A 12,622-nucleotide genomic window follows, 5' to 3' on the forward strand; every position below is an offset into this window, starting at 1 on the left:
TGATTACTACATGACACATTCATCTTCTTATCCTCTATTTATAATATCTCAAATACAAAACACTACCGGCTATAAATACTGCAATATTTATCTAAACAAGCCCATTAGTGTGTAAATGTGTTCCAGTCTAACCTGTGAAAGCCCAAACAGCGGCTCTGTTCTGGCCCACTGACCCGCTTCTGCCTCATGCTTCTGTCAAACACCGAAGCTGTGTTTGTCCAATCACAGCAGGGACGTTACAGTGACAGATCTGAGCCGACACACGGCTTCACTATGAGTCACTGAACCAATATCTATGCAACCATATGGCTCGGTGACATGTACGCCCAAATAAGGGCGCAGACGTAAGTGAGGAACAATGGAGGATAAATGAATGTTTGATTTGATCCTTTAAAGGTCAACAAGCAAGAAAACAATCGGACACATGGAGACAAACAAGCTCAGAGGAAACGGGTCTGATTTTAATAACAAAGTGGCCTAAAGAGAAAGAAACAAGACATATTATAAAATGTATCTCAGTAATTATTTAAGATACTTGACTACAAAACCATCGACATGCTGTTGAATTAGAATTCATCTGCTAAATTAGATACATTCATTTAGTTAAATTCATATCAATTCACATTCCAGACAATAACAATTTTTTTTTTATTTAGTTCATTTATCTCTATTTTTCCATTTAATTGTCTCGACTCATTTTACTGCTTTATCAAATAAACTCTTATATTTATAATTCGGACTAAATTCTAACTATTGAACATCTTCTATAATCATATATCATATTGATATGATATAATAATATTCTTGTTATTATGTGTGTTGTGTTTACTGTCTTATTTAAAGATGGACAGAAATATTGACGCCCCATCTTCTCCCAGTCAGAACTCATCCAGTGGCTCCTTCAGTCTGCTGCTGGATTCAGACGAGCAGAAATATTTCATGTGTTTTTCTCTGCAGCCAGCAAAAACTCTTTAAATTATGTCAAAGTCAAACTTTTTAAGAAATCTAATAAACTATCCAGCAAACTGAGAGACCAGAGGAAGAAAACATGAAGCAGTCCAAACCTTTACTACTGCAAAAACACAAACAAGTAAAGAAATCATTACGTAAAAGTCAAAGTAAGAGTTAAAGAGGAAGAGCAGTCTGCAGAAGAAGCTCCTCCTCAGGTTCCTTATCTCTCCTCCTCCTCCTCCTCCTCCTCAGGTACCTTTACTTATCTCTCCTTCTCATCTCCAGCTTGTTCTTGTTCCAAACTCAAACTTTGTGTCTCTGCGCTGTAACCAGAGGAAAGCTGCTGTTCCATATCTACCCACAGCCTAATTAGCAGGGATGTTTAAAAGAGCAGATTTGTGACCAGAAGGTTGGAATCCCAGCTGGGACGCTGCTGTGTATCTAAAGTACTTAACCCGAACTGCCTCAGTAAATATCCATCTGTATTAACAGATAGAGGACATACAATGGAAACACACTCTTATTACCCTTCATATGGAATTTAATGGGCAACATGAGCGCGCTGTCACTTTTGTGGCTCCCTGCAAATAACTTCAATAACTTTGCACAAATGAAAAGTTTGCTGCCATAAAAGGAGCCCGGGCAGAAGGCGGCGTATTATCCCAGAGGCGACCATTACTGCGCCTTTGTCCTAACGGGATCCACACTTCACTCTATTGGGCCGCAACTATTTGTATTCTATTCACACGGCACTGATCATCTGCCACCATCTGCATAGTTTTACTGCCTGTGATCATGGTGCTGTCATTATGCTTTACAGCATTGTTAAAGCCCGGCTCTGTGCAGCATCTGAAGAAACAGCTCATTCAAACACGCCTCTCTCCCCTCTGCTTCCCTATATATGTCTGGATCAAGGGTTACAAAATACATCTCTTCTGCACAGAAGTGCCTAAAGACAAATCTGACCAGGACGCTGCAAAGTGAAACACTGAGCCACTGAGGCCGGCCTGAATTTTAAGAGGCTTAAATTTTTCAGAGCCATGAGCTATAGAGACTGTTTGCTTTTTATTGTTGTTTACAAGGTGCAGGGATCCACAACATAGGCACATAAAATATAAAACATAAAATATAGCTACAATCCAGTGGTCCAGGCCTTCTTTCTGCACAGGAAGGAAATAGCTTGAATGTAGAAATACAGCCAGCCCTGGGATATGACAGCCAATGCAGCTCTCCCCTCTCACTGCAGATCAATCTTCTGCTTTAGCATGCTTTGAAGACAAAAACCATATATAATCTGAATAATGACTTTCCAATGATTTAATGTTGAAGCCTGCTTCCTCTCTGCAGTCCCAGGTGAGAGTGTTTAGCATATTGTTGTGAATAACATCCGTTTGTGTGACGGGGAGAAGCTTGCGTCGCCCCTTTGGCGATGTAAAGCATCTTTTAGTGCCACTCACATCGCTGCAGGTGATCGCTTCACATTCTTAAAGTTGGAGTGAAATAAAGGCCAGACAATATCATTATTCTGTCAACACATGTGTAACGGAACAAATGTCAAGCTGCCGTCTGCTGCTGGTTCCAGCAAAGAGATACGACAAGGAAGGAATGATGAGAAAACTACATTATGTTATTATTATTATTATTCAGATATTTCTTTTCACATCTAAATCTAAATAAGGCAGCAAATACACAACACAATGTGAATGACACTGAATTATGACCTCATTATTTACCCACAGTCATTATTCATTGTTTATCTCAGAGTTCTTCTCTTTTGTCTTTGAGCTCTTCGACCCACTTTAGGTCCAAAAGGTTCTATTATGAAAATGTCTGATTACAAATCTTATTTCTTTAACAGTGAATGAAGCAGGGACGTCAGTGGAGCAGCCGCTGTGTTTACATGCACTCAGTGTGTCCAGGACCAAAGTGTGAGTAAGACAGAACACACACACGTCACACACACTTTATTATGATTAGAATGTTTACATGCCTAAATACATCTATTAGACATTGCAAAGTCATACTCTGCATATCACTATGAGAATATTTTTGAAGAAACTGAATATCACTAAATAATGATATAAAAATCATCTGACTTCACTTTATTAGGGACGTTACTATTTTTAAATTCCCGGCCTTTGATCCGGATCAGAACCACATGTTCTGTTGGCTCTGCTGTGTTCCTTCTTCCTCCTACAAGCATTCATTCATTCAGTTGCTTGCATTGTATTGTGATTAAATCTAAATCTATTTGTTATCTGGATGACATTATATAAATAAACAGCAGTAATATTAAACCTGTGCTGTTATATTATCATTACATCATAATACTGCATATTCTAAGGTAACATTGGCCATCAAGATCTGAGTTTTAAATGTGTGAGAAGTTTAAAGCAGCAGAGATCAGGAGGAACTCGCTGAAGCTCCATTGATTTCTAAACTCAGTCTAAATGGAGCCTGGTCTAACTTTAGTGTGTGAAGACTTTGAACCCCAGCGCAGAGAGAAGTCCTGCCTGCCTGCCTGAGTGAGTGAGCTGGTGTGGACTGAGCTAAGAGGACCTTAAGGACACGTTCACTACGCTCTGAAGACTCTGCACTGAGCGGCGGGGCGGGCCGACCGTGGGCCGGCGCCTTAATGGGAGGGGAGGATGCTGGAAAATGCTTGGCCCAAATTTGCATGTAAAGAAAAAACGCCAGTGGCAGATTGAGCTAACAAGACAACAGAGGGGGGGAGGAAGAGGCCGGGGAGGAAGAGGCAGCAGCAGCAGCAGCTTCATCATGGAGGAAAATGAAAACGCCGCCGATAGGTACCGGGCTAATTAAGCAAGTTTTGTCTGAGAGATGAATCCGGGGCAGAGAACAGTTAGACTCAGTTATTCCCTGAAGATCGTCTTCAAAGCTTCAGCCAAGGAGATTAAATGCATCAGAAGATAGAACATAGTGTGTGTGTGTGTGTGTGTGTGTGTGTGTGCTGCCTTTCTGAAGGACAACGTGTGTGCTTTAACATCCAGTGTGCACGAAAGGGCTGTAAATGCAACTCAACACAACGGAGAACACGAAGAAGGATATGGAGGGGAAAGTGTTGCATACATTGAGAGACAACACACACACACACACACATCCCCCTCTCGTCCCCATGAGATCCTCCTTTACTAATTAAACTCTTGACAAACCGCCTGTCTTCATGGTCACCATTCGACCTCGCTCCCCTCCTGGTTGATGCGATGGCGTGATGTCAGCGGTTTGATGATCGAGGAACAAAGCCAACGTTTCCTTTTCACACAACATAGTGAGTATTTGATTGTACTTTATTTGAAGCTGCTGCAGATTGGCGTTGATGTCTCGGCCTCTCAGTTTCACACTCCTCCTCTCCTGCGCTAACGAGAAGAAGACGATGCTAACTTGTAGTAAGCATGCTAGTTGGTAGCGAGCGAGGGGAAGCTGGCGCGCTGCAGGCAGCAGCTCCAAACTATCTGAGGCCAACTCACTGTAACAATCAGCCGAGCATTACCACGGAGGCGCTCCTGATCTGAGCCGCTCGCTTTCCTCCAGCAGCTTGTTTACAGCAGCGTTGACCCCGGCTCTTGTCAACCTTGAGCAGGTCTCTGACTGCAGGCCCGGTCCCGTCCGACGCCCCCGTCCATGTGTGTATCTTGGAGGGGCTGAGGGGTCAGAGCCGCTCTTCCACGGTGGAACCCTGTTTGCCTGGATCCTCGCTCTGCCAGCTCCACTTACCGTCTCCCGTCTGCAGCTTCACCTCTCCCAGACGCTGATACGAGCAGCGGCAGACACGTTTCCCTCTCAGCAGCGAGGAGGATTATGCGTTGTGTTATCTTTCACTATCGCTGCCTCTCTCCATTTCCTCCTGAACTGTCGACTCACATCGCATTACAGCTGTGTGCTGCACGACTCGCAGCCATAGCGGAGGATCAGCTTCTATTAGGACGCCTATTATCATCACAAATCAGTTGTATTTTAGCATTTAAGTGTGGAGGGTTCACGCTGAGCTGTGCAGCAACACGCCTGCAGGGCTGGAGACGCATCAGGCAGACGCCCGTAACATGTGCTGCCTTCTGTAACACGCTGCTGCTGACTGTGAAATTACAAGGGCTTTCTGCGGGCCGGAGTCGGTGTGATGAAATGATTGCTGAAGGTGCTTGGCGATGGCGCGGCGTGTTCACAGAGCGGCGGTGGCGGCGGCGGCGTCCGTGTTGTGTTCTGCAGCATCAAGCTAATCATCAGTCACTTTGTCTCCCAGGCAGCACTGAAGCCATCTTACAAGCCTATTTACCATTTCCAGTGAAGCCATCATCTCCTCTGCCCACTTGCCCCCCCCGCACACATGCACGCTCCCTGTGAAGCCCCCGCCCCCCCTCTCCCCCCCACCCATCCCACCTCAGGCTGTTCATCTCTAATGAAAGAGAAGATGAGGCCCAGACAGTCAGGATCACACACTCACATGCTGCCCTACTTTGGGCCTTTTCTTCCACCAAATACTTCACAGGATGTCACTGACATTATTTAAAGTGATTACATTTAGCAGAAGTGAATGTCATGGAACAACACAATCACTCTCATGGCACATTTAGTCCTTCTGACAATATCCCCTGCAGGTCAGACCCCCCCTCTACCCCCCCCCCCCCCCCACACACACATACACACACACACACACACCCACCATCTTTAGACGGAACCTTTTCTTTACACACAGATAAACACAAAATGTCCATTCATCTATTTAAGGTGGAAACTTTTCATCTGTAAACAAAAAGAAACGCTGTCTTCTGTTCTGACTCCAGCAGAGACTCGTCTGCTGTCGGCTCAGTTCAACCTGCTGTCATGTTTACAGCACAGCCACACACACATGATCCTCACAATAACACACAATAACACACAATGACACTAACACTGTATCCCCAACACTCCTGGCTTCAGTTAGAATGTAACTTTGTGTCTCTCTGCAGGTTAGAGTCCAGTAAAGTGTCAGTCTGCTTCATAAGACTCTTTTACTTCCTAGAACACAAAGAACAAAATTAATTGAATGCACATCTGAGCCGCGCACACACACACACACACACACACACACGCACACACACACACACACACACACACACACACACACACACACACACACTCCAATAATTGGGATTCTTCTTCTACACGAGGACATGCAGAGCCTGGAGCCAGCGCTTAATTGCGGTGCGATCTATGATTACGCGGAAAATCAACAATTTTAAAAATACAGCAAACATCTTTCATCTCCGCTCTGCAGTAATGGCAGCAGAGCGATCCGTCTGGAGGAGCTCCACGCCGCCAAACTCTCTAAACAGAGCCAGCGGGGCCTCGCAATCACCGCCGCTGAAGCAGATACTTGTGGACACGCAGATCGCCGCCACGCCGCCTCACACCGCTGCAGCCGTGTCTCTTCTAGACGATCTCAGCTGTGACCCGTGTGACATGTTTGCCTCTTTGCCTCGGCGGTGAGAAACAGACAAACCCAGCCGAATTACAGGCGCCGGCACAAATCTGTGCCGTCCCCCACTGCGTTCATCTCTACATGTTCCTCTAAAGGAGGACCGCAGACCGGTGAGGACGCTAAACTGTTACTCTGTCTTTGTGTGAGACGGAGGACAGACGCCTCGTTTCCTCGTCTCCTCCCTCCTCAGCCCTGAGGGAGAGCAGATAACCAACGTCTCCATGCCTGCACGTCTCATTTCAATAGTAAACGCTGCACACACACACACACACACACACACACACACACACAGACCGGTGATAGTTGCATTAGAGGCTGACAGTCCATCATGTTCACACAATGAGGCTGCAGGCGCTCTACATGCTCGCTCTGCATGCTCGCTCTACTGCTCACACTTTACTTTACCTTTATTTTAACCTTTACTAACCTTACTTTAAGACACAATTAAGTCCAATTAGTCTCTTTGTCTTTAACCCCTGCTGGACAAACCCGACTACCACTAAATCGTAGCAGTCATAATAACAAAGAGACTTTTTAAACGAGGCTGTGAAGAAGGAGGAGTCTTCTAAAGCTGAATTCATTTTACATCAATTAGCCAGAACAGGGCTGGTGAATGAGTGACACGGTAGGTCAAAGGTCAACTCACATTTCAGGCAGGAAACGATGGCAAACTCCCAATTTACACACACACCGGTCCAACCTCTTAGCCTTAATATTGACAAATGCATAACAGCGGTGTCAAGTGCTCAGGGGTGATCTACTTCTTTCCTGATGCGGCGCTCCCTGGAGGATGATGCAGGAACATATTCTCTTCAAACAATCCCAATGACAGCCAAATAGCCTGCTTGTCGCTTGTAAAAAACCTTCTAATGATGCGTGTCGAGGGAGCGCCCTGCCTTCTTGTAGCAGACGACTCCCCTGTGTACCGGAGGGAAAGCAGAGGGAAAAATAATCATGTTTCCCCGAATCGTTCTTCCTCGTGAAAACCAGCGACACCTGAGCATCTAAACAAACCTCACCTCCTCCTCTCCTCTCCTCCTCCTCATCTCTAGATTCCTCCAATTCTCTTTCTGCTGCTTTTCTGATCCGCAGAGTCAACATTCATTACAATAACCATTAGATTCTCATTTTCAAACACTATCCTGCACCCATGTGTAGACTGGAGTGTGTTGGGGACAGATTGGACATGATAGGTACATGAAGCCTCACACTGAACACACACACACACTCCTGTGCATACATGTGGGGCTTCTTTATATTATAATTAGAACAAAAATGAGAGGAATTCCATGTTAGCTTCCTGGGGTTTGGGACAGAATGCAGAAAAAAATCCCCTGTATTTCAAAATATTCAAAGCTATTTAATAATTTGATCTAATATGCAGATGTGAGGCTCAAAATGCTACAAGCTAAATTGAACACACTGATTGAATATTCATTTATCAAAGGAATATCATTTTAAGTGTTTTATCCAATTTGTACTGCGATGCTCTGCTCCTGTATCTTTATTCCATTTTGTTTTCCCACGTAAACTCGCCCACATTAACATAATGAGCAGCCAGCATCATGCTTATTTAAAGGAAAGAGCACTGAATGATATAAAACAATAATCTAGGAAGCGATGGAGCCGTTAATAACATCATTAGAGCGGCGGTAAACTCTCCTCTGGATCTTGAGGGAGCAGCGTAGTTCATTGTCAGATCACACAGCTTCTATTAAAAACATATCTTTTTCATGTTCACTGAACAGATGACAGGCCGGCCAATGAGAGCGCAGGAGGCTCTGTGTCTTAATGCCAAGAAAGTGGGAGTGCTAACGGGCCCTGATTAGCTCCGTTTATCTCTAATTAATTACCTTTACCTAATTAGATGCTCTGTTTCAGCTAGACATGGAGTCAAGTAGACCAGATTATTAGTGTCTTTAGAAAGGCTGGAATTAATGTTACGTGCAAAAGAATCCGCTGCTTTAATTGCACAGGTGTTGCCTTATGGCAACACTTCATCATCCGCCGGCTCCCCAAGATTATTAGCAGGGATTCATACAAAGGGACGATTCTGTGAAGTGCACCGTTGCAGCAGCTCATTAGTTAGGCTTGTTATTGTATTATTTATTACATTTGGCCTTCCCCCATTGCCCATATTGATTCATAGGCCCCCTCTTCTCCTTGGCAGTTAGTGAGTCTAATTTCAAAGCCTGTTTTCACAGAACACCACCAGCCATAAACAGAAAATAAGTGGGTTTTCCCACTTGCACGTCTTTTATGAAGAAAGCCTGGATCCATTTCCAAAGAGCTTTCCTTAATAAACAAGAACAACAAGACACCGGCCTGATGAAATTCATTTGCTCCATACAATCTTAATATTGATAAAATTACATGTTTCAAACCCCGGTGTGTTATTGTGGTGTGTATATTATGAACACAAACATCCATCCATTCCCTTTAAGAACACATTCTGCCATCAGCATGTCCCACTTTGTATTATATTATATTATATTATATTATATTAGTTAAATGCATTGGGAGACCTTAAATGAGCAAATCTGCATGATCACATTCTCTTTGTGGGTTGACTTGGTTGAATAGTTATTATAAAGTGTCCTGTTCATCAGGATTGTATGAATGTAAACATACAGAATAAGGCACATTAACCCTTACATCCCCGTACTCTTCACACTCTATCCCTCCTCTTTAGCATCCATATAAAAATCAGGCATAAATAAATGTGTGATTTATTCTTAACAAGTGTTTGAGAGTAAGAAGAGTTCAATCCTTTATTTTAATCTTTTATGGAGAAAAACATCCACCAAGACTCAATGTTTAGATTGGATCTTAAATGAAGTTTATTGAAAGAGGAAAAGGCAGAAACATAAACAGGCCTTGATGACATCATCCTTACCTCATAAACACACACACAGATACACAGTTGGTACGACTCATTATGTTCCTATATGAATTAGATCTTTCCTCTATGTACAAAAACTTCAAACTGTAGCTTTAGAAAAATTTCGCTTTTTGAAATATTCCCATTTTTGCACATTTTGGGAAATTTCTGGTAAATGAGTTTGTTTATAATCATCTTAAATGTTAAAGTGGGTCAAATGTGATAAGAATAACATGCAAGGGTTAAAAATCATTAACCCCAACCCGTCACCACAGCAACAGAACAATACCAATTCAAACATGTTTGAGACACTCAGGTCCATGACAGAACATGATGTCAGAAGAGACTCTGCTGGTCCGGTTGCTCCGTTCTTTGCTCTCCAGGTCTTCAGCTGTGTTTCCTCCCTATTATCCAAACTCACATCTTGTTGCTGTGGGGGAAAAGCAGAGCTGACAGCTTGAGGAAGTTTGCCTGTCCTGGGTACTCGCAGCTCGGCAGAGGAGGAGACAATCCTACTGCAGAGAGAGAGAGAGACAGAGAGAGAGAGAGAGAGAGAGAGAGAGAGAGAGAGACAGAGCCTGAGGGAAGCTGGACATGCATATGGTCCTCGCTCGCTGCGCTCCTCCATCGCTTCCTCCTCACCACTTATGGCCCCTTGCTCCACTGTCTTATGGCACCTTTGCCAATAAGAATGGGCAAGGCAGCTTTAACCAAGCATGCTCAAGGCCACTGACCTGGAAATGTGGCTGAACCCAGCAAACCCACTCACGAGCCCCCGCCGGATCTGTGTGGCTGCGAGAAACCAGGAGGCCCCTCCCACTTCCTGCACATCCACCACAACGCTGTAAGTGTTATTGTCCTCCAATACCCAGACTGAGTGAGAGTGTGTTCTGTATGTGCTGATATTAATACGTCAGTGTGTTCAGAGGGTTTTCCTTTAAAGCGCTCGGGTGTAATCATCTTTAGTTTGCTGTGATGCATGGATGAAGGGAGAAAGTTTAAACTGCATCCTCGTCTTTACTTCACGGCAGATCTTTAAGATATCACACAGAGTGACAATCCTGTAACAAGGACCACTTCAGATTGACTCAGCACCGGCTGATCTCTTCAGAAGTACCAAATCTCTGGTGCCATGTTTGTTCAGCGGATCACAACCAGTGAAATTAACAAAGTTGACGCGGCGCTGGCTGACATCAGTCGCTGCAGCTCGACGGCTTCTTCAAGCGGCCGGGCTTATTCCCTGTGGCTTTACTTTCTTAAAAGTACAGGAGGTATTTTTAATGTGCGTCGTGAAACGTGAGGGACATGTGACGACGGGGACGCGACCCCCCCGTCTCAGGGAGAGGCGAGACGAGGACGAGACACGGAGACGGGACGAGACGAGACGAGACGACGGGCTTTAAACTGAAGTATCTTAACTTGTGTCACATTTAGAAACAATTACATCCCATTGATGTGAGACGCTGGATTGTGGACATTTCATTTGAGACACTTAACGTTTCAAGTGTTTTGACATCTCTGACTTGTGAGGCGGTGCTGAGCTCATAGTGAGTGAAGACAGACGCAGCGACGCTCCTCTTCCTCCTGTGATGCAATAACTGCTAGATCTGACCTAAATGTGTTCTGTATTAGCAGACAATGTCGTTTCTTTCATTCTGTGATGATACAGAGTTTATACATATGATGAAACAGAGTGTGTGTGCGTGTGTGTGATGGTTATAGAAGCAGGGGCGCAGTCAGAGATTGTGTGGGCCTTATGGGGGCCCCAGCACCCCTGATGGGTTGGAGCGGTCAGTCACAGAGCCCCGCCCCTTTTTACAGCGTGACCGGGGAGGCGCTCCATCGTTTATCTTTGCAGGGTAACTTCTTTAAAGCCGATGAAAAGTTGTTTAAAGGGCCTCTGGCACACAAAGGTCACTCTGCCAAGAGCACAGCGAACATTCTCTTACTTCCCCTCCCGTTCCTTTGGAAGTGTGTGTGGAGCGTGCTGGTGTCTCTCACACTCTCTCTCCCTGACACACTCCCGCCGCACTGCTGTCCTCAGCATCTCTGTGGGGCGGTGACTAATTGCCCCCGTAAATCACTGTGCGGGCCGCGCCATCCTCCGTTTATTTTTCCTGACAGTAATTTAGTGCTTGCTCTTTTACACACTTGTCATGGCGTGTTTTTCCTCACATTAGAGGCTGGTGGAAAAAGGACGGTAATTAACGGTGCGACGTGCGGCGGCCGTGGCTCTTTCATCATAGTGTGATAATTGTGCTCCTTGTCTGTCACAGTAACCTCTCAGTTTCCCCTGGAACTTCCTCGCCGCTATTTGTCAACCCTGAGAAATAGGATGATCCGGGGGCCGGGCTGAGCTCCGGCTCGCCTCGCTGCTGCTGCTTTTCCTATTTGTATGGAGACTAGGTCATTTATATCTCGCACACAACTTGTCACAAATATAAGCTTTACCCTGCACAGGAAGATAAAAGATATATGGTAAACACACCTGAGTGCTTGATAGCTGAGGAGCCTCACACTCTCCTCCTTATTCTCTTCTATCCTGAAGGAGGGGAGGTCGCTAAGGAGTTGGCGGGGACGGCCTAATAAACCCAGCCTCCGTTCGTACTGCTGAGATGCAAAAGCCGGGACGGCGGGGACGCACGGAACAGCTGAGACCAGAGAAAAGCCATTCAATGAACTAATCTATTTACCAGAGAGCCCAGTTCACTCATGTCTTTAGACTCCACAGTGGGATAATGCAGCCTGGATGCTGCAGCACATGTCATATTCTATTTTTATCATCTGTGGGCAGGTGATTCACTGTCTGCCTTGTTATCCTCTGCTGTTCCATGCTGGGGATGCACAGTATCCATCACCCGTAACCTGCACCCCAGAGGTTAAGTCATCAATAACTTTGCCGCTGCTGAAAATATAGCAGAGGACTGTGGCTTAGTAAGGTCCTCTGACTGGCTGTCCACGTCCCGGCTCGCTGCTGCGTCCCCCTGCTCCCCTGCTCCCCTGCTCCCCCTCTCCAACTTCTCCTGGATTTTTTAATATCTTTATTCTCCTGTCACAGACAGGGGCTAATGGGATGTGTGGTCAAGATTTCAGGATCCATCACTGGCTTGCTGAAGAATTAGCATGGGCCCCATGCATCACCTGCCAGAGCTGTCAGGCCTGCCGTCTAGCGCGCTTCATTATAGCGTTGGCACGGCGCTGCCTGTCTCACCTCTGCGCTCGCTTCTCCCCAGCCAGGAACCGCAGCTGAAGGGAAAAAAAAAAGCAGGGCCACCACGCCCCTCAATGTCAGCCCTGGTCACCCGCCGCTAAAT

The sequence above is a fragment of the Genypterus blacodes genome, unplaced genomic scaffold (genome assembly GCF_046128005.1).
Source record: "Genypterus blacodes isolate CSIRO-AG114 ecotype Tasmania unplaced genomic scaffold, CSIRO-AGI_Gbla_v1 ptg000009l_1, whole genome shotgun sequence".
In the NCBI taxonomy this organism is placed as follows: domain Eukaryota; kingdom Metazoa; phylum Chordata; class Actinopteri; order Ophidiiformes; family Ophidiidae; genus Genypterus; species Genypterus blacodes.